This window comes from Rhinoraja longicauda, chromosome 31, assembly GCF_053455715.1.
Source record: "Rhinoraja longicauda isolate Sanriku21f chromosome 31, sRhiLon1.1, whole genome shotgun sequence".
NCBI lineage: Eukaryota > Metazoa > Chordata > Chondrichthyes > Rajiformes > Arhynchobatidae > Rhinoraja > Rhinoraja longicauda.
The window spans coordinates 5,958,539-5,980,307 of record NC_135983.1 but is presented as its reverse complement, the minus strand read 5'-3'; the positions used below and the strand labels follow the sequence as shown (position 1 = coordinate 5,980,307).

General features: G+C 38.0%; 1 protein-coding gene across 6 annotated transcripts in view; it reads left to right on the top strand.

Annotated features, from left to right (window-relative positions):
* The window catches only part of pbx3b (pre-B-cell leukemia homeobox 3b), a 166,156-nt gene that overhangs the window by 89,565 nt on the left and 54,822 nt on the right, over positions 1-21,769 (top strand). The window lies entirely within an intron of this gene.

Here is a 21,769-nt window from a genome sequence, read left to right as displayed (position 1 = left end):
CTTTAGATACCCTCATATTTTTTAAATGACCATTTCAAAAATTGTAACAGGATTTTTGATCAATTAATTTCTTTGATGGTAATGATTTACTTGTTTCTTTTCAATAATAAAGGATACCAGCTAAATAAAGTTGCACAAAGCATCCAAAGTCGTGCAATTAATATCTACACTATGTAATTCTCACATATTTGGTATCTGAATTTACAGCTCTGCAGTTGCAAGTATCAAACTTTTTTGTAGCAATTTTCCCTTCCTACACTTTTTAATTTGGGTTTTTCGCTTGTTCATCACTTACAAAATGAACCATTGCAATGGTGATGCTTTTATTTTAAATCTCTTAGTTTTCAGCTTGAACAATAAATATAATTCTCCTGTAAATTGTTTAGAAAATGTATGACAATTGGTTCCATTCGTCAGGATGAGTGGGATGCTATCTTTGTCCAGTCTACCAGCTCAGCATACTGTCATTTTCCTTCATTACTGGATAAAGTGGGGGGAAACTGCAGGATCTTAAAACTCGATGTGGAAATAAGAGACTTTGCTGCCTTTTATTAGAAAGATCAAATGCAAGCAACATATATTTCTTCTTTTATGTTGTAGGCATTTGCAGTCTTTTGAGAAGGGCCAAAATGAACTAACAGTCACCTGACTCGTGCATTGACTTATCCAGAATAGCAAGATCATCTCGGCATAGATAATGTGTGTTTAATTACCTGTGGATGTGGGACAAACCTTTACGCTGTAATCTTTCATTTAACTTTTTATTGTAATTACGCACAACCCATTACATTAAATAACCACATGTGAATATTATTCTGTTGATTGACTGAGGTAAACAAATGCAAACTCCTGTGTTTGGGTTTTCTTGGAGGAAACATCTGAGCATAAAAGATTTGAAAATTAGTTGTTAACTTTCCTGCTAATTGGTTTATATTCTGAAGATGTTAAATTGTAGAAAATTGTGACATTTTCAGCACAACATGGGCCCAGTCAGCCCGTGCCAACCGTGCCACCCAATAGTTCATGGCCTTTTATGGTTGTTCAGATGAATATCCGTGTACATTAAATGTGATGAGGATATCTTCCTCTGCCGCGCTATTAGGTATTGTTCCAGATCCCTACCTTCCCCCTTCTATTGATTAACTTACATTTATGCCCTCTTGGTACTAAACATTTTGCTATGTTAATTGAGTCCTTCCTGTTCATTATATCTATTTCTTATGATTTTATTCATCTCAATTAAATTTCCCTTCAATCTCCTCTGTTTCAAAGCTAGCAACTCGGGCTATTTAATCTTTCCTTAAAACATAAATGTTCCAGTCTCGGCAACATCCTTGTATATATCCACAGAAACCTCTATCACCACTTTCTGGTGACATCCATTGATACCTATCTTCAGCTGATGCTTTCTTCCTCATTAGTGCACGTTATTTGAATGTCATTTCCAGTGGGCCTCAACAAACTGTTCAACTCCAGGGCCTTTGATGCTTTGTTTGATCTTGTCCCCTTGTATCCAAACATATTCGCTTCCAGCATAGAGCAGGAAGTCTGGCTGTTTTCACCCAGAGTGCAAGAACAATTGCAGTCACTGATTGAGATCAGCTAATTTAATACAGGGGATAATGTGGGTTTATCAAGCCTGTATTATTAGGTGGGCAGGAAATTATTGACTTTTTTACAACCGTGACACTTTAAAACCTGTCTTAAAAGCAATTTGTTTGAATTTACCCTTATGAATAAAAAGTGAGCAGATAAAAATAAATTAAAAATGCCAGAAACACTTTCCATAACCACACAACAGCTGTGGAAAGCGAAACAGTTAACATTTCAGTCCAGGATCCTTCATGAGAATTGGGTGAATGACCTAAATAGAAGCAGCTTGGGGGCAAAAGAAATGATGCTTTTATATTTAGAAGAACAAGAAGTTTCACAAGTAATCAAGTCAGAGTCATCGGAAATTAACAGAAGAAAATGTACTGATAAAAATGGAAAAGGAGAAATTAAGCAAACTTTTTGCAAGAAACCTAATGTTTTACGTACACAAGATGCCTGCTTTTCATTGATTTTATGCCCTTTAAAATATGCATATCTGCATGTTTCATTTTGTGCTGATGGCTAGAAATTGGAATTTACGTTTTGGCATTAGATGTAGGCATTGCTTAGTACAGGAGAATAAAGGAGATTACTGCTTTCTGGTGTTGAGCATTCCTTACATCTAGAGGCAGGGCCCAGATGTAGCCACGCCTGTTGTGATGGTGGAGCCTCAAGAGCCATTTGTGCCAAATGTTTCCCCAAGATACTTGAACTATGGACCAGTGCTGTAACATGTTGCACTGGGGTGTTAAATATAAAGACGTTTACATTTTTATCAGCACTGGCTGTGGTAAAAGATGGAGCACACAAATGTCTGGCAGAGGTTGTGGGTAGAATGTGGATTTCCCAACGGGAACCCATTAATTTGTGCCATTTGCCCTCTTGCTCCAGGATTTGCTCCTTGTTTTAATGATATGAGTGAGAAACAGATCAGAACTGTAACAACTACTTTTTCTCAGTAAATATGGAAATAGCTGCTATGCACTAAAGGATGTTATTAGATATCCACTTTATCCTGGGACCATGTCAGACATGTTAAAGTGATTTGCCTGGAAGCAAGCAGGTCAATTTTCAGATGGCTGCAAACTAACTTGGATATGATTGGTAGTAAATTCTACTGTGTGCAAAATGGCCTTGAGCACAAATCCTGCATAAAAATGTGCACAAATGGATCTAATTTTTTGGTGTATGTATCTCTATCCCTGCACACTTGTTTCATTCGATAGTTAGTAGCAAGCCATTGTCTCTGTTATGGATCTTTTGTCCAATTTTCTTTAAATGTGCAAATGTCTTTTAGAGTTTCAGCATGAAGTATAAACTAATGCTCGTGCAGTACTAACAGATTTGCATTGTTGCTTGGGTCCTTGCGAGTTCCAAATGCTAAATTTTGGATCTAGGAAAAAAAAGTAAATGGGATTGAAGACATTGTTTAAAGTGAGGACAAGTTCACTTCGTTGAACGTGTGTATTTGTGGTGGACAACTGATTGATTCTCTGGTTCAAGAAAGAAGTGGAGGACTTTCAGACCCTTCTGATGTGAGGAAATACAGAGAGTATGTTTTTGGTAAAGATTAGCTGGTTGGGACCAGATAATTTGAAACTGTTAAAGTGGCAAAGGCATTTGAAAGTTCAGGGATGTTAATGGGACGAGTTCCATGGACAAGGGGTGACCACGATGGAGTCAAGGTAAGAGTAGGCTGTTTATGGATCTTGAGTAGGAGCCAGCAGTGTGTTTTGTGAGGCTGAGGTAGTACAAGATTGGATGCAGTGAAGGGAAGATTTCTCTAAGAAATTAGGTCCGTAACTCTTGGAGACAATGGTCTGATCGATGGTTGGGCATGATGAGAATGAGATATGAATGTGTCTGACAACTGATATTTGGCCTCTGCAACATTGAGGTCAGTTCACCAGACAGCAACGGTACCATCCCTGTTGGCAGGTTTACAATGATATCAGGACTGGTTCTTTGTGAGCAGAGCTGTGTAAATTGAAAGAGAATAGGTTAGAGTGAGTGAGGGGAGTGGAAAATCAAGGCAATCGGTCCCATCTGCAGTTCACGAGGAGTAGATCTAGAGAGGGTACGGTCAGAGGGAGAGATCCACGTGAATCAGGAAGTCTAGAGACGAGAAAAAAAAAGTCCGCAGTCTCGGGTGAAAACTCCTGGTCAAAGAAATGCGTTTGGAGGTGGCGGAAGAAGAGTGCTCAGACTTCATTGAAGTTTGTAGAGAAATGCAGCGGAGGCCACTTGGTGACTGATGTCTGGGGATCAGAAATGGAAACATTGGAAGGATATCTGCTACAGCATTGAATAAATAGATTGTGGACCATAACAGCTTTAGGCAGGATGAGTAAGAGTAGTTGTCAGAGGTCAAGAATGTGTATGGATTAAATGTGGATCTCGAAATACGATGAGAGCAATGCCTTGAGAAATGATGGCAAGTTTGAAAATTCCTGTGTTCCAGGGTGAATAAATAGTGACGGGTGGAATTTGAGTTAAAATGGGGTAAGTTGGAGACATTTGCTAATGACAGAAATATGCACTTGGAGTGAGTTTTGGTCAAAGTCTTAGTGAGGACTGGAAGAACAAGAGAGACCACTGAGGATGAACTGCACAACCAAAAGGGCAAAACTCTTGTCAGAGAATGCAGGAGAACTTCCAATACTCATTGCTGGAAGAGAAATTGTCATTCCTGGCAGTGAATTGTCATTCCTGGCAGTGAATTAAAGAGTAAATGAATATAAAAAAACAAGATGCATGGAATCTAAAATAACACCTAAAATACTGGAAATATTTGTTAGGTCAGGCAGAATCTGTGGAAAGAGAAACAGAGTTAAAGCTTCAAGTCTAAGACCCTTTGGTAGAAATAGGAAAGGGAGAAAACAAGTTAGTATTAAGTTTTAGAGAAGATGGGAAAGGGATGGTTTTAACCCAAATTTTCTTCCACTAGTTTTTATTCACTGCTGTTCTTCATAAGGTTTTGAAGAAACAATATATATTACACTTTGTGTGTATTATCATCCGTTAATCGCCCCATTTAACCCATTTTACCAGAGGTCTGTACACTTTATTGCACAATAACCCTGGCCTCACTATCACAGATATTTTTCTTTATCTTATTGATCCCTAGAATTGCAGCCATGAAAAATACAAGTTGAGACAGCTGAAATGTGCTGCTGCATGTGATTATCTCTTTTTTTTCTCTTATTTTTCAAAACCTAAAAAAATCTTGAATTTCAGAATCCTTTATTTTACTCATGTGAACAAAAAATGGGTGACTGTCCAACTTCAGGTTGGACACTAGAGGTTTATACCGCACCGCAGTGAGATAGTGGAAACAGTGCAAAGGAGGTAAATTTTGTCCTTTTTAGGAAGATATATTTGGTGGAGGTGAGAAAATTAATAAAGGGAGTGTTGCAATTGAGAATGATGTAATAAACATCTTGCAAAGGATAATAGGAACAAAGAGCTTGAATTCATGAAAGGAAAATTGTGTCACTTTAATTTATTGAATTTATTGGAATTCTTTGAGGTTGTGATTGATAAAATGTATAACGGGGAACCAATGTACATAGATCTTCAGAAGACTTTTGATGAGGACTTATGCGAGAGTTTGTTTTAAAAGGAATAGGGGCTAATGCACTGTGTGGATTGTGAATTGGTAAAAAGTGTGAATAAATGGGCCTTCATCATTTTTGCTGGGAATTTTGCTTGGGGCCCCAGTTATTCATCTATTTCACCAGTTTGGCTAAGGGAGCAAAATAAGTTTGCAGCTGAGCGAAATAGGCAGGTATTTGAGTGGGAGAAAGATGCAAAGTAGTTTTAAACTGGGTGAGTAAGCAAGATTATGGCAGTTGGAATATAATGTAGAAAGGTTTGAGGTCAGCACTTTGGTGTGCACAAAGTAGAAAAGCAGAGTATGGTGAGAAGTTGTTGATGTTCATAGGGACCTGGTTGTCCTTGTGTACAAGTCAATGAAAGCTAACACGAAGGCGAAGCAAGCAGTTAGGATTGCAAATGGTATGCTGCTTTTTATTGTGAGAGGATGGGAACAGAGAAGTAAAGCTCCCCTGAAACCTAACACATTCAAAGAATAATCTGTAATAATACTCAGGGACATCATATAAAAACTAATTCAAGTGTGTTCGGGAACATAAAATATTCTTGAAAATCCACCAGTCTGATACAAACAAAATCCTGGGTGTGCTGGATTATTGATGTTTCCCTGTTTTATGGGAAGAGAGGAATATCAGTTTAGTGCAGGGGAATGAGAATAGTGCAGGATAATGGTGCTATGATTGATAATATGTGATCTTGTTAAATGGTGGAGCAAGTTCGAAGAGCTAGATAGCCTAGATAGCTCCTGATTCTTAGGGTACGATGTATGTCCTGTGATCTGATTCAGTAGTCACTGACTTTGTGATTGATCTCTTCTGAACACCTTGGTTCCAAGTAAAGTTGCTCCATAATTTACACCCAGCTTTCCTTTATCATACTATCTAAAATATTGAAAATGATTGTTGCAGGTTACAAATTGCAGACATTACCCTCTGCTGCAGATCATTAACTGATTTTAAAATTACAGGTTGCCTCAAAGGTGCAATCTGAAAGTAACAAGTACATTGCAATTTACTAGGTTCTTAACTGAATAGCAATTAAACTCTGGGTGACTTAACATTACTTAGTTGCATCAGATGGACCTTATGACATATGTCTGAGAAATTGTGTAAGTACAATGCTATCACCCTGACTTTACAACCGATAGTTGATCTCATTTGCTGTTCAGAAATTCAAGATTTTAGCTACTGGCTGCGTGGAAACATTTCCTAATTTCACCTCTGAAAGTACTGTCGCTAATTTTTATCTTGTCTCAAGTTGTAGATCCACAGTTTGTAGAAACAGCTTTTTTTTCATCCATCTTGGTTCCAGGATATCTTGAACTTGAATTGTGTCATCCTTTAACCATCTGAAAGACAGCACCCACAACCTATAATTTTTGTTACCTTACATATTAACCTAACCATGTAAACTAGTAGATTCATATTGCGCTCCCTCCCAGGGGAAAACATCCTTTTTAGATGTAGTGGCCCAGACTGCTTTAGTGTTACATGTATGCTCTTATCTGGGCTTTACATAGCTGTAGGGTATAAATGAATTAGTAGTATTATTTCCACATAAATTCCCAATCTCTAACAAAGATTTTATTTCTAAAAGTGCTTGCACTTGTTTTCCTGGTGTCTCAAAGAGCTTGTACTCAAAGAGCTTGTGAGTACTATAATCGCACTGAGAGACACCCATTCAACACTGAAACACTAGCAGTTCTGTATTGGGGACATGTATGATGTTGTGTGTGGAATGGATTCTAATTGTGGCTGTTTCTTCATTGTTGAGTTTTATACTCTGGATTTGCTTTTATACTCTGGATTTGCTTTCAAGCCTACAACATGAACTTTGGTCACTTCAGAGAGACTCGGCCGAATACTTAGCACCATGGAACATAGCCTCAAGCTGGAATCGCTTGGATGTTTGCTTGGGCATCCCATCAGCTGCATATATTCAGTGGAAATTCTCTTGATTGTGCAGTCAATTTGAATTTTCTATCAAATGTCTGGCTGCCAATCAAGATAATCCCAGCAGAAATTCCTGGTCCTATTTTCAGAAGAAGAGGATACAATTTTGCCAAGTGTGAAGGATTGTTGCCACTTAATATAAAGTTTGCTTCCTCCTTCACACCTTAAAATTCACAGTTACTGTTTAAACAAGTATTTCATGCTGGTGACTCTTAGGACAGTGTTTCAGATCTACCTCATTGTTACGATAATGTTATAATCTCCCTTGGATATATTGTGGTCTGTAACCTGTTCCCATGCATATAATATGAGTGAATGATCACTGTATATTTTATGTGATTGAGTTATATTTTTAGACAAGACTTTGCATTTAATCATCTTGCAAGAGAGCGAACGGGAAAAGGAATTGATGTGGGCTCTTTATGTGGCATCAAAGCGGATCTGTGACAAGCTGATTTTCCACCCTGTTGTGTTGCTGCTTGCTGTAGTTAATATTCAGCTGTAAATGTCTTGGAGAAGTAAACCAAAAGGCCCTGCACATGACACTAGAGTGCATTTCCATTAATTATGCAGTCAGTACTGGTGAGAAAATGCTGTCTTAGAAAGCCGATAAATGAGATCTCTTAAATAGAGCTGAATGAAGAACATACAACAACATGAAGTGAATGTGTGAAGGCATAGTGGACGCTTTTGCTAGATTGTTTTTAGTTATTGTATATTTATCTGATATGAGAATGCTTAAAGGAGAAGAATACAGCACTCTCAGAAATTCAATGTTTTGCTCTAATGTTCAGGCCCCCTGATATAAAGTGTATACTGTGGAGAGAATATTGGGCATGCAATTAAAGGTTCTGCAACATAGCAGTTTAACGAATATAATATTAGCAATTTTATGACAATTTGTTATTTCGATTATTTCAAGAAAAATGATGCTGATTTTGAAATACGTGCACATTTCATGTGTGTGTTTGTGTGTGTCTCCACCCAAATTAGGTGTATGAATGCAAATAGAAGAGAACTGTATGATTTATAACATCTGCGTGGCTTTCTGATGTATTTTTTTGTGCTGATTTACAACTTCTAAACCCTCGCAAAGAACCCTGACTCGTGCCCTACTTCGAAGGGCTCACTGGCATCGGTTGCTCTTTGGCCATTATTTATGTGTGCCTGACCATGCACCAGCAAGCTCTCGAGCTGCACGTGGCATTACAGTTAAAGCTGTGCTCCACCTCACCTGATGTTCACATATTTGCACTTCCACAGCAGTCGTTAATTAACAGCAATCAGTGGGATCATTGGGTAATTTTCCGTTTTGGTCCGAGATTCAGTACTGTCCCGACTGTTACTGCAGCTGAGATTTGTCAATGCAGCAAGGACTGGACTTTGCAGTTGGCACCTTGTCTGTGTGACTCGGATTTTAATATGTGACATTGCTGATCGATCAGAGAAGCCTATGTATTAAAATAACTGTTTTCCTCATTATCCAGTGGCTTTATTCCATGAACAGCTGAGCATTACAGTTCAAGAAGGTCAGGAGTTTCACCTCTTTTATGTTCTGTGTTGACTGATTTCACCCAGAGTGCCTGCAGGAGTAAGTACCACTGGGAATAGAATTTTGGCAATGGGCCATTCTTAGTCACGTGTGTGACCAAAAATGTGAAAAATTGTGGAATACATCTCTTCTAATTCTGAAAGCATTACAGGTATATTGTTTTGTACTCTATATATGACTTATATATGTCAAAGTTTATCAAGTGAAGTTTTTATATGTTATGCTGACAATGTTTGTTTAGGGTCAGAAGTCAAATATGACTGGTCACGTGTGTGGCCTCACATGGTCACGTGTGTGGCCAGTCACATTTGACCTCTGACCCTAAACAAACATTGGCAGCATAACATATAAAAATTTCACTTGATAAATTTCACTTGATAAACAATAGAGAAGACAAGACTGTCCCGGTGTTCCTCTGCCTGAGGAGTCAGACCATAAAATCTTCAGAAGTGAGGAAAGCAGAGAAAATTGATGCAAAAAGATAATCTCCTGTTAATTATGCTATCAGAGCACTTTAATGAGCAAAATAATAAGCAGTTACATCACAGTAGGCCCCACTTTAAGTACAGTATGTGGGCTCCAAGTATATTTCACACGTATGATTTGAAGCAGGCATTTTAGCCTCTCATTTCATCTTCAGTCAGCGTTATTTCTTTAAAAATTCACAACCGCCTGCAGTCCTCTTCAATATTTAATTCAACAACTTTTTAATCTGTCATTATTCCATGATGAAGTAAGCATCAAGTGTCACAAAAGAAGATTAAATTATACTTGGAAATGGGAATTGAAATGATTTAGTGGTTGTGGTTGAATATTTGTTTTGCTCAACCAATAATGGTAGTTTGGGAGAAAGGAGGTTTCTTAGTGTTTATAAACCTGCACAGAATTGTGCTTTGCTCCCTTGTGGCTGGCCTTCATTTACATGAGTGCAACAGCCTTTCTTATTTAAATAGAAGTTGAATGTTGAAACAAGTACGGTACATTGCATTAATAGTGCAGACTTTTTCCTCAGCTCTTGTGAATTCAGTAACCATTAAATGTAATGGTAAAAATTGCAGCCATTTGCATGCTATCTCAGGCTTTTTCTATTATTGCAGTTCAATTTTCCAGGTGCTTTTAAAAAAAAATAGTTCTAAAAGCCGTGATGGAGAAATAATAGTTTATTGAAAAAAAAGTTGCTTCTATGTATTTTTTTCCTCCTTGCCTTTTCACACACTAATTGCTTGCATTGCTTCTTCACCGGAACATTGAGCTAGAACGACGTTACAGCATATTGCTACCACAGAATTCTATGGTGTTGGTTTGCATCCATTGATGTGTTGAATTACCACGATGTTGTTGCCTCAGTGGAGGCAGACAGATTCCTGGAAGGAATGGCAACCATTCTGGATTGCTCTTGGGCATCTCCCAGTGGTTGCTTTCATATCTGCATTTGCAGAGTTTCGAGGCTTCTGCTACTTTCTCCACTTGGTTGGCATGCAACATCGGGAAGAATTAGGGTAAAGGAAAACAGAATTATTTGGCAAAATAAAATGTTCAAGAATTTTCCTTGAGCATTTTTCCTGCCCTCATCTCTCATGCTGAAAATATAAAACTCTGTCACACTGATCATGAGTTATAATCATATTTGATGCATTGAGAGGTGTAAACACTACGTATTATTGTAATCGTACTAAACAAAGTAGCCATTAGTTCCATAATTTATGTTTTCTGGTATCATCTCATCAAATGAACCAATCTAAAAATAGGAATTTGTTTCAGCGATGATTAAAAGCTGCTTCTTAGATATTCCTCTGATCCTTTTGAGAAGATTTATAAGGATGAGGGTTACTAGGCCAGTGAGACTTGCTATCAAATGCAGGTAATCATTGACTTTATCCATTGAATGTCAACAGGTAACTCCATATGCTACCCTTTTTTGGTTGATTTGAAATCATCTATTTTCTTGTTAATGCCTTTTAGACTGCATTGGGAGCTGTCTATCGATTGCCTGCCTTCAGACCATTTTTAAAACTGTTTCTAAGTTGACTGACGGGGAACTCAAAAATAACTTGGGAGATTCTTCCCCTTAAAATGGCATCTGACTTCTTGCTCAGTGCTTCTCTGCACTAACATGATTGAAATTAGGAACTCAGCACTGTGATAAGAAATAACTTTCGTTACAAATTGTGCAATTAGCGTGGGCAGCACCGTCGCGCAGTGGTAGAGTTGCTGCTTTACAACGTTTGCAGCGCCGGAGACCCTGGTTTGATCCCGATTACGGGTGCTGTCTGTACGGAGTTTGTACTTTCTCCCCATGACCTGCATGGATTTTCTCCGAGATCCTCGGTTTCCTCCCACACACCATGTATATAGGTAAATTGGCTTGGTATAATTGTAAATTTCCCCTCGTGTATGTAATATAGTGTTAGTGTGCGGGGATCGCCGGTTGGCGCTGTCCCGGTGGGCCAAAGTGGGCTTGTTTACGTGCTGTATCTCTAAACTAAACTAAACTAAACTAATATTTCAGAATAATCCAGATCTTATAACTGTAAAAAAAAGTAATCGACATACTATTTAAAATCTAGTTTATGTGTGGCACATGAACATTTCCACTATTTCATATAGTCCAGATTTCTGAAATAAGATATTTCAATGGGAATGCCACTACTAAGTATGTGCCATGCCAACAAGGTGCCTTTGCACGTTACAACAAATCAAACTGCAGCTATTTGTGGAAGCAAGCATCTTTGAATACACACCAAGTTTGTGTACAATGTATTACACAAGGAAATATACCATAGTTTTTCAACTAATTGTTTTTGTTTTGGTGGGGTGACTCTCATTGAACCACTAGTGGAAATCTTGGCCTAGGAATAAGATTGCGCAGTGATTTATGTTTTGATGCGATGTGCATGAAAATCAGTTTTCCCTGGAGTGAAGGTAGTGGTGGTTTCCTTGTTGAATCACACTCATTGGAAATTTGACTGCTGACTTGCTGTCACAAATCACTCACGCGTGGATCAGCAGCTTTCTGTGTCATGCTCGCATGTAGCAATGTTGTTCCCCATGTAACACCTGTTTAAAGTATTGTCAGGAGAAATTAGTTCACATGATTCCGAGCATCCTCTTTGGCCAGGCTCAGCTTAGCCAATTTGGAATAGTGTTGCTTACTCTGCAATGGCCGGGTTGGTCCCCTTCAATTTAATTATTTACCCACCTTCCTCAGTCTCTCTTCCCTCCCCCACAGTAATGACCACAACCTTTGTCGTCCCTTTGTATTCTTTACATATCAGCCATTGTATGTTTAGTGTCACACCTTTTAATGCAGTTCCTTAGTCTACCATGGCCAACCCACACCATATACATTTGTAGTTTGCTTCGTTTAGATTTAAGACCTTGGCTTCGGGTTGAACAAAGTAGAATATGATCACTTTTCCCTAAAGGCACCATATTAATAATTAACCCTTTCACATTGCATCTAAATTGGCCTATTTCTTCACTGCTTCCTTAACGTACTGATCTAGAAAATCATTGTATACATTAATTTGTGTTCTTCAGGTGGATGGGCGCCAGTCCATCGCACAAACCAGTCCTTCAATCTTTCCTTCCTCTACCCCCAACCCCCCCCCCCCCCCCCCCATCGACTCCATCTACATTTTTGCTGCCTCAGGAAAACAGCCAACATAATCGAGGAACATTTTCACCCCAGTCATTCCACTTCTCCACACTCCTGATTGTCCATTTTGACAGACCAACTGAGATCATGTAGTAATAAATCAACAATACACCTCTGACCCACAAATTATACCCCTCCTGTGTATCTAAAGCACCATGTTCTGTTAGAAACGTATAATAATAAAAACAATGAACTCTTTCGGGATGGAAGCACAAGATCCAAAAGAGTGCGCGTCATACGCATTGCCATCTGTGGGCGCCCAGTGAACTAGTCTGGGGATCACAGGAATTTCAAGTGTGCTCTCGTAATTTTGTCCGGTTTAAAGTTTGTGCCAGACCATCATTTGCTGGAAAATCGATGGTGTATCCGTACACCAATATTTGTATACATTTTGAATGGACTCTCCTTTCTTGCCAGTCTGGTTATCATCACTCATTTTGCTCCCACTCGTTACCTTTCTCAATACCTGTTCAACAGTTGTTTCTGCAATCCCACCCCAGCCAATTTAGTTTAAAGCGTTACCAAAAATCCGGTATCCACAATCACCTGTATTTGTGTCATTTCTGAATAGATGTTTTTTGCTGGTATTCACACAGTAGCATATATTAAACACCGAAGCTGATGTAAGCTATTGCGGCAGAGCTTCAAAGGAACAGTAGGAATGTTGTTCGTAAAAAACCCCAGATTGATTCAGACCATGACGAGCAATGGGATGGCCTATGAATGTAACATTCGGTATAATCAATATTCAGAGCGAGGTGAATTACTAACACAACAGTCGTTCCTCGTTGGTTTTAGATTTGTATTTGTGTTTGCACAAATACAACTCTGTATGTCTAGAATTCATTCCTTCATGAATTATTATTTGGTGCAACAAAGGGAAAGTAGGTGGTGATGGAGGCAGGTATAATTAATATTTATAAAGCATTGGGAGAGGTACGTGGGAAGAAACACATTGGAGGGATTTGGGCCAAGTGTGAGATTGGATAAGCTTCCTGGCTGGTGTGGATGAGTTTGCTGAAGGGCCTGTGTCCCATGCTGTATAGAATGTAACAATCTGTTTCCATGCAAATAGAAAATGCAGGAATCGCCCAGTGGATCAGGTGGCAACCGTGGAAGTGAAAACAAATAATTTTTAGTGACGGAGATTCTGATTTTCAGTGATCTTTTATATAATTTTTTTCTTAATTCTTGCGAGATGCCCTGTGCTTCCTAAAGTCGGGTATATTGATTACAAACTGGGTCAAATGTGGCAATGCATCTCTCACAATGAAAACTGAGCACAACAATTGGAGGAATATTGGTTTCAAATCATCTGGTGAATCTTGTGTGAGGTATATTGGCTCCTACTGTCTGCAGTAATTTGGGATGGAATGTGTGTTTCTTATGTCAGTCTGGTACATGCTCGTTCCCCCCAAAACATACAATTTGCACTGGCTGTCAGATACTTCATGCAATGTAATAGATAAATATGTATTAGGTTGACAGCATGCACCAACTTCTGGGGCTTTACTTAGATGTGCTGTACGGTTATATGTGAATGGATTGTCATAATAAGATTAGGGAGGTGAACAGACAGTGACAGTGTTTGCAATTAAAAAAAATGGATGAATGCAAAAAGCGATAAATTATAGGTTTATTTCAGTATTGTTATGATGTGAAATTCTGAAGATTGAATGTTTTGTTGATTTCCTTGTTTTTGGAAAACACGGGAATATTCTGCATGCAGAAATCTATTAATGTGCAGCTTTATGGACAAGTTCCAAAGGAAGTAATGTGACTGTTTATAATTTTAGATTTGGATGATGTGTTCATTTTCATTTTGTTTCAACTAATTACTGCATTTTAAAACAAAGGCAAGGAAAATCACAGCCCCCCCCCCCCCCCAACTCTCTGGATCTCAGCTGACCTTTGATTAATCAGGCACGGGTTTCTGGAGTGTTTGATTATCTAATGGCATACCCATTTAGGTATATGTTTGTCATCACTGGTCCATTCAGTATGCAGCAGGAAGCAAACAACTTCCTTTAAGCAAAGTAAGCTTCCAGGGTTAAAGTAAATGCACATCTTTGTACAAGAATAAATAAAAAGAGCAAGCTGAGTCAATAAGCTGGTTCGGTTTGTGCCTACAGCCATAGAGGACAGCTCATTTTGTAGATGTGGGTGTTTTGTTTACATTTATAATGCAGCTTTATTTAATGCTGACAGATATAGCTTGTGGCAAATGTTAGTCAGAACATATGAGCAGTCATAATGCTTCTGTCATCTTATGGTGTGCTTTAGAAAATAAGTTCACATCAGTTTCATTGAGGAAAAGATACAAGACAGCATCAGCTCTACAGAGCCATTTATCAAGCTCTTTTACAAGTTGTGATTATGACATTTTACAGCATCAGTAGAATTAGTCTTTGCTTGTTTTTATGCCTTTGTAGGGATAGCCAAGAAGTTTATATGAGGAGAATAAAAGAAAGCAAGCAAATCAAAGTCACAATTAAAATGTGCCTGCACAAATTGTGATTTAAATTATAGGGAATGGAGAGGATCAAAGCTTACACATCAATGCATAATGTCACTGATTCGGAAATATTTAAAATTGAACCAACTAATCTGGTTACAAAATTTATTCTCATATTTTTCAATATTTTTTCTGTTTGTGTGATATTTCAGCCCATGATCTTAAACTTGCCCACAAAGCAGTTATCTTTTTTTCAAATTGCGTATCATTGTAAGATGCAGCCTTGGAGCCATTGAATTCATTAGCCTGCTGCCTAATTAACTTTTCCTGGTTTGATTACTGGCAGGGTATTGAGTATGAACCTGATGCTGTTGTGTCACTATTCAAACACTGACTGGAGTAGAGGAGGGCTTCATTTAGCTGTCTGATGCTCTGAATTACATAGAGAAGTCATGTAATAAGGTTTCACTCTCTGCACTCGGGCAAGGTTTGGTGGCATTTATGTTCTATTGAAATTAAGTACTGACTCCCAATTAATTTATAGATTTATTAAATAGTTAATATGCAAAATTGCAGGATAGTCAATGTTTAAAAAAATAATTTCTAGAGCTTTAGCATTCTATTCTGCATGTAGACCCACTTATCATTGGACTGAACACGACCTTGATAAGATGTGCCAGAGGTGATCAAGAAAGAGAGAACAATGATAATAGAGTGGGAGCTTGAAGATTGACCTCTTCTTGGAGTCTCAATGAATCCAACTTAATGGTAATCTTTAAGTTAAAGAGCAATAAAAATTGTATTACTTTATCAGTCCCTTTGGCCAACTAGATTGGCCTATTTTCAAATAAAACACGATGGGTTTTGAAGCAGTCTCGCCCTAAGATTCCTTCTCATTGAATTCTCTTGATTTTTTTTATTGAATGCTCTGGCTGCATTCACGCGGAGGTTGTCCTTATGCAATTGCATTGAATTGCAGTGCAGATGGCAGCAACTCTCAAGTAAACTTTACTGGATTTGCTCAGGCTCTCCAATAAGAAAGACTGAATGTTTTTTTAAATACGCTCTTCAGCTGATTTCACTATGCCCTTGCATTAGGGTGCTGTCCAGATCAACACCTAATTGTTGCAAAAAGATAATTTAAACTTAATTACAGCCCAACTAAAGATTTTTCAATATTATACTTTCTTTAGATATAACATGTTTTATTCTTAGCTAGAAATGAATTGCAATACATTTTGTGCATTTAATTGTGGAAACAATATTGACCTATCTTGAAATTATTTCAGTCAACTTGTTTAAAATTCAAGACTTTGTTACTGTTCTTGTTTTCTAATTTTTTGTTTATGCTGATGTGTGTAAACTGTGTACAATTTTTTATTGTTGCTGCTGCTGCTGGCTACGGTAAAAGGGGGCATTTGCCACGTCCCCATCTTTACCTTTCTTTGACAGAGATACTTGTAATAAAACTGGGTTAAGGCAGACTTAAAGAATTGCAGATTGTCTGTTAATTTTGCTTATGTGTTCCCACACAGAAAATTGTCTTCCTCAGTCGAGAATTCTCATTCTAATTCCTATTCTGAATGAGAAAATGGAAGTTATGTTTAGAAAAGGTTTTTCTAACTAGAGATCATGTTATTGGGAACAATGGTTTTGTTAGTACATCCTTTACTTAGTCCATCAGCTAAATTATTTCTCAGTCTGTATGTAGAGATTGATTACCTTTTCCCTCCTCATACAAACTATATGTTGAGTAAAACTTAAAGAATAATTATTGTCTAAACATTATTATTTTGGTGTTTTATTTCTTACAGCTCTGAAACACTATTATTTTTATAAACTGGCAATTGTTCCTACTTTAAATATGAATCTATTGTTTTCAAGTGTTCCATCAACAGTTTGGCCACAAGTAGTATATATTTGTGGATCCAGGGGCACATATCATTTGGAGTTTGCTTCACCCATTCTACATTTGTGTCAGATACGCGCAGGTCTAACAATACTCAGGAATTGCAAAGCTACCTGGACAAATCTGTTGGATAACTTTTCCACAAACGTAATCCATTTCAGAGTCAAAAAGCTATCCAGCATGGAAGCAGGCTTCAAAGCCCAACTCGTCCATGCCGCCCAAGTAGTCTGACTGAGCTAGTATCTGTCGCCTGTATCTGGCTCATATCCCTCCAATCCTTTCTGCACCATGTTTCTGTCCAAGTCGTTTTAATGTTGTAATTGTATCATCTGTACACTTCTTCTGACAACTCGTTCCATGTATGCACCACACCAATTTCTCCTTGGGTTCATTTTAAATTTCTCCCTTATCATCTTAAACATATGCTCTAGTTTTGAACACCCCTATCCTGGGGAAAAGACTATGGCTATTCACCTTCTCCATGCCCCTTTTATACAGCTTTATCAGTTCACTTAACATCCTCTTTTGCTCCAGGGAAATAAGACCTAGCCTATCCAGCCTCCTGTGACAGCTCAGACCCTCCAGACCGGGTAACATCCACGTACATCTTTTTTTGCACTCTTTCCAGTTTAATGACATCCATCCTAGAGCAGGGTAGCTAGAACTGTACACTGTATGTCAAATGTGCTCTTCCCAACGTCTTGTGCAGCTCTAACAGGATGTCTGACCTCCTGTATGCACAGCCCTGGCAGATGAGTGATTTCCTTTATTATCAGTATACTATGTATTAAAGTATATTGTAGCCACTAGCCAAGCTTTCTCGATCAGCTTTTTCTGGATGAGCACATCATGACCCCCCCGGTTTCATATAATTATAAATTTGGACATGTATCTTCATCACTGATTGCTTTGTAAATGAACAGCATCATAGCAATTCTTTCATCCCTGCAGATTGCAGCAATTCATATGCTTTCTTCTGAAGCCATGTGGTTCCTTCATAGGCTTGTCCAAATCATGATAATTCTTTAGTGAATTAAATTGGATCAAACTTGGTGTGTGGAGCTTTAATTAATGAAGGTGTCTGATTAGACTGTGTTTGAAACCCTTTTGCCCATTTTGTGCATTCCAACCACATTGATAGAGTTAGTCCCATGTGCCTGCATTTCCCTATAATTTCCAAAAACTGCTTCTATCCATGTTACTTCCTAAATATCTTTTAAATGTTGTAATTGTGCCCACCTCCTACTACCTCTGGGCAGCTCTTTCTATATACCCACCACCGTCTGTGTAAAGATTGCTCCTCGGACCTCCTTTAAATCTTTCCAATCTAATCTTAAATCTAATTTTAGAATCCCCTACCCATGGGAAAAGACTGACCATTTACCTTTTCGGTGCCCCACATGATTTTATATACCTCCACAGACTATGAGATATCCATCAGAGTGACCAGTGCTGTTCCACTGTGCTCAATTAGTAATGACCTGCAATATGTGCTCTTGAATTGGCTAACACAATGGATGATAATGTTGACAAGACTATTCGTAAGGTTAATTCGTAACCACAGAGTTCTACTTAAATCACACGTTAATTTAAATGAAATGGTCGCTCAGAAGATGGAATAAAATGTAGGTACCATTGAAATTTTTAGAAAGGATATACAGGGGAGAAGATTATTAATTAAACCTTGGGTGATCAAACCAGGGTATGTATGAATAAATGGGTCAACAGCCATGAAAGGGAAATACATGTAAAAATATTTAACCTTTTAATGTCCATGTGAAGTTATTTATTAAAGAAGTATTTGCAATTCATTGTTAGGCCATGTATTTTGATGTCCTCTTTGTGGAAACTATCCATGAATCTATGCTGGGCAAGCTGAGTCAACCTGGGTATTGCAAATGCCCATCACACTGCCACCCTTGGAAGCAGCTGGTATTGCAGGCTTGCCTGTGTGTGTGACATTCCCTTAAGTTTTCCAGTACATCACCCACCAAATAATGCAGGCGGTACACTGAAAACCACATGATTTTCCTTTGGGGATGAAAACAGAATACTACTCCCTTAACGTATTTTAGATATGAATGTAATAATTCGCTGTGAGAATAAAACAGTAAGATTTTATCATTAATGTTGAAAATGTTTTAAATGATCTTACCCCCAAACTCTCGTTGAATTGAAGCATGCCGCTGCAGAAAAGTGCTTTACATGTTGTTGGGGCATTAGGATGAATGCTTTACAGATTTCATTTTCAGGAAAATATTGTACTGATTTAGGCAAATGACTAGAATCACATAATTGCGCTCAGTTGCCAGTGCTCTGTGAGGAATATGACATTTATTTTTGGCTGATGTATAGTTAATTAGTGTGGGAAAACATGGATGCATGCCCAGACATTATATTACACAGATGTTCAGATTGAAGTTTGGGTTAGCCGTGCACAAAATATTGTAATATATTAAAATTGCACAATAGTTTATAACTGTAAAAACAGAAGTTTTTATGTTGGGTTGAATAGATGGTACATGTCTTTCAGTTCCTAACCTCCGGGACTCTTATAGCAGCATTATGCCTGCTGTTCTTGCTTGATTTTTCTCAGCCTCTATGCAATTAAATAAGCTGCTCAAGACAACTTTTCACTTTAGTTTCTTCTTCATTCAGAACACCTTGTTTTACTAAATGAATCCTCCTCGCAATCTTGTATTGAGTCTCGTAAACTCTAATCTAAATTGTCGTATCATTGAAAGCAATCATGATTTTAGGTTTAGGAAAGAACTGCAGATGCTGGTTTAAATCAAAGGTAGACACAAAATGCTGGAGTAACTCAGCGGGACAGGCAGCATCTCTGGAGAGAAGGAATGGGTGACATTTCGGGTCAAGACCCTGTTGCTCTCTTATCTCTGCCCATAATCATCTTGACTGACTTAATATATTATTTTCCACCCCTGATTTACAGTCCCACCAATTCTTGGTTATGCGGTCAGACAAGTTGTAGGAACCATGTGCACTAATTCTAGCACATTCCCATTACCAAAAGGCCATCGTCAGCAAATGTTGCACATTTTCAGAGAAAGTTCACAAAGTGCTGATTTAATGCAGAAGGCTCAAAGGAATGAGTATTAGATCAAAAGCTCCATATTTGCAGTGCACCACAGATGAGCTCAGATGCTCTCTTTGTGCTTTTCAGTACATGCTTGCCAATTCCACCTTATTGCGTTGACATCCATAATTCTTGGATGGAATGGAACATGGCTAAAGAAGTTATTTCTCCTGACCAATGTGATTAACTTAAAGCTCCTGTTCTGGATATCTTTTTTTTTGTGACATAAGTGCCTATTATGCTCTCAGATATGTTAAATATCTTCTTTGCAATTTAGTTGGAGCTTTAGGTGGGAGTATGAAATAATTTAGATAATGTAACAAATAAGGTTTTGTCAATAGTATTAATCAAATGTTTAAAACTATATTCTGGTAAGCAGTATCATGGGAGGTTGGTTTAATCTTTGAAGTTCTTGGTTTTATAACACTAGTGATCCGATCTGCTGTAACGTTAAATAGATTCTGGTGAAAAGTTTGGAAGTTCAACAACAAGTGATTAATTTTGCAATTAAACTTTACAACTTTGCAATTGAGTTAATGTTTTACTCCAAAAGCACCATAACTTTAAACCTTGTTAGGGAAAATGACATATAATGCCTCATGCTGAACAATTCCTTGTTCAAGGAATTGTTACTCTGTGCAGTACCTCTTCAGCTGTTAGTTCACCTGATGTCAAACAGCACAGCAGGTTCCAACATGTGTTGACTTGCCCTGAAAATAATCAAAATGAAAATTCCCTCTATTTTACTTCCTGCTCATTTCAGGTACAGTTTGATGGATACTATAATTATTTAAAAGAATTTTCCAGTGTTCCAACGATCACTGAATTGACGTTAAGTGTAATTTTTTCAGTAATTTCATAAATTAATGAGCACCATACTATTTTTTGACTCGCAGGTATGAAGCTGTTTTAGGAAGTTGTGTTCCATAATACTTTTTCTTTATTTACTATGTTTTATTTAAATGCTGGCAGCAAATTTTACATCAGAATGTGGTAGTGGAATATTATAACCCAGGGCTATATAATTTTATAAAACCATATCTATTATTTAGATTACATTAGACAGAAAAATATTCCCTGTAGCCTCGACTTCAAAGGAGCGTAGTCTTTAATGTGCATTAGTGCTGAAGATAATCTTTTAAAATAATGTAACCTGAATGGTAAAAGAGCAGGTATAAATCCCCAATAGATACCTGTGTTCAAAAAACTGAATGTAAATTTGAAAATTATATCATGAGTTCTTGAGGAACCATGTCATATAACTATCTACGGAGGGCTGTTGTGTTGGAAGGGGTGAGCTCCAATGAACAATGAGGAACTCTGCAAATTAAAATATAGCCTGATGTTCCTTGTACTCACCTCCTGTTATTGTCTTGATTCCCTTTTCCAGCTTGGAGCTTATAAGTTCCAATGCTTGAACCAAATGGAATGGAAAACACAGTGCTTGAACCAGCTGCCAAAGATTAATTGTACCAAAAAATTAAACTGATGTACATCTACTGGTGCACACGTAGTACACGATTAACTCTGGTTGTGGCCAATACATGTGCAGACATTTGTTGTTGCTTGACCTGTTTTTGCATTAGTCATCTGAACCCTACATGTCTAATTAGGACACGAGAAAAGACCTGGCCTGCTCTCTCTACCAAGGACTAGCCTGTGGGTATTTTTTAAGGGGCTTTCAGTAACACATTTGCATCTTTGCCTGGGGTCTGAATAAAGAATCACCTTAAGAAAATCCTAATAAACTATAATGAGATTGCATTGGCTTGTACTGGTACTCTCCCATGCCACTATTTGTGATCACTGAGGCCTGCCAGTGGCCTGTAGACCACTGTTCACTGGCTGCGTGCCCATTTGGGCAAAAGGTCACACAAATAGGTGATAGACCTTGTTTACCAATTATCACATTTCCCAGTGGGCTGTCATTTCGAATGA